The sequence below is a fragment of the Mustelus asterias genome, chromosome 13 (assembly GCF_964213995.1).
Source record: "Mustelus asterias chromosome 13, sMusAst1.hap1.1, whole genome shotgun sequence".
In the NCBI taxonomy this organism is placed as follows: Eukaryota; Metazoa; Chordata; class Chondrichthyes; order Carcharhiniformes; family Triakidae; genus Mustelus; species Mustelus asterias.
This window is the reverse complement of record NC_135813.1, coordinates 78,811,489-78,813,355: the sequence shown is the minus strand read 5'-3', so window position 1 is coordinate 78,813,355 and position 1,867 is coordinate 78,811,489. Positions and strand designations below refer to the sequence as shown.

The 1,867-nt window shown below is 39.3% G+C and overlaps 1 pseudogene; it reads left to right on the top strand.

The window, feature by feature from the left end:
* The first annotated feature begins 500 nt into the window (after window positions 1–500).
* LOC144502276 (hydroxycarboxylic acid receptor 3-like) lies at window positions 501–1,567 on the top strand (annotated as a pseudogene).
* The last annotated feature ends 300 nt before the right edge of the window (window positions 1,568–1,867 follow it).

Here is a 1,867-nt window from a genome sequence, read left to right as displayed (position 1 = left end):
CTGTTGGACTTTAACCTGGTGTTGTTAGACTCCTTACTTGGAAAATGTTGCCAAACTGTTTAATTTCACAGCAATTACACCCCACAGTGAGACCAAGATACGAGTCTCTAAAAAGGGAATGAACGATTGTCCTGTGCTCTTCAGTGTAAAGGAGATGGGTAACAGTGAAAAATCAGTTGCTGGTTGACTGTCAGCCCATTTTGAACTGCTCTCACAGAGCAATTTCAGTCCTTACAGTTCAATGTTCAATATTCTGATAAGTCGGTATTTTAACAAATAACCATTTTCAAAACCTAAATGTATTTCAGAAGTGATGAGTGACTTCGCTGTAAATACCTGCTGAAGTGTTTTCTGGAGTTTGGCTGTAATTTTGTCAAATTAGAGCACCACCCACAATCCATGATGTAATGTGGAAGAACTTTATATAAAGTTGTGGAACGTTCAGTTAATCAACTCACTTCTGTGGCTGTGTGGCTGAGTTTACTGCAATACTGCCTACAATGGACAACCGGATGTGTGTTTTTGAGAAAGAGGTTCTTTCAGCCTATAATCCACCCATAATTATTGTGACATTTATCCTCGGATTCATTGGAAATGTGATTGCTTTATGGATCTTCTGTTTTCATGTAAAATCCTGGAAACCAAACAGTGTTTATTCACTCAATCTGGCGATTGCAGACATTCTGTTAATCTGCTGTTTACCATTTCGAGCAGATTACTATGTACGGGGGAAGAACTGGATCTTTGTGATGTTCGATGTCATCTGAATATATTTTTGATCTCCTTAAACTGGGCAGGAAGCATCCTGTTCCTCACTGTTATGTCGATCGATCGCTATTTTAAAGTGGTCCACCCTCGCCACAAAGTGAACAAGATGCCTACAAGCTGTGCAGTGAAGGTAATAGGCGCCTTGTGGATTTTCGCAGTGGCTATTTGTTCGCACCTTTTAGCAGAACCTCATACCTTCAATTATGGCAATGTGACATACTGTGAACCTTTTGACAAAGCCCAGCGTCTCAGTTCTACAGCAATTTGGACCGATATTGTTTTTATTGTTTTCAAGTTTGCTTTACCAGCTCCGATTATCCTGTTCTCCACGTTCTGTATAATCTGGAAGTTAAAACAGATGAAAACTGAATCGAGGGGTAAATATCAATGAGCAGTAAAGCTTGTGATCGCTGTGGCAGCAGTTTTTGTACTGTGTTTCTTGCCCACAAACATTGCTGCAATCGCTGTTTTAGTTACCAGACTAACAGGCACTGAAGGCTGCAAGTCATATGAAATAGCTGTTGAGGTATTTTATAATACACTGTTTATGACATATCTGAACACAGTGCTGGATCCAGCTATTTACTACTTTTCAAGTTCGAAATTCAAAAATGCTATGATGAAAGCAGTTGCCCCTTTTAGTTTAAGATGCTTCAGATCAACAAGCCGTCCTTCAATGCAACAAGGAGAACCCAGAGGAGAAATGGTTGTGGACCAGGAACTAAAAAGGATCCTGGAGTGTAATCCCAGTGATCAATCCCAGTCAGATATCACATCGACTGCAATACACAGCGGTTAATTGTCAGCTTGTGTAATTAAAGTACAGACTGTCAATAACTGCTAAATGTTGGAAATAAGGAGATTTTGTTACATTTTCAAACTAGCCGCTCTATTTCTAACAAATGTGTGCTAAAATAAACTGCGATTTTTAATTCAACTTATTCATGTGCAGAATATTTATTTTTATCGCATGATGATTTCTACAGGGGTTTACAGATCATGCTAAGCAATGGTCAATGAATAGTCAGAAAGCATTGGTAGAGCAGCTTCTGCATCAGGAACATTATCAATTACACCCATTTTAGCCACACCCCACTCC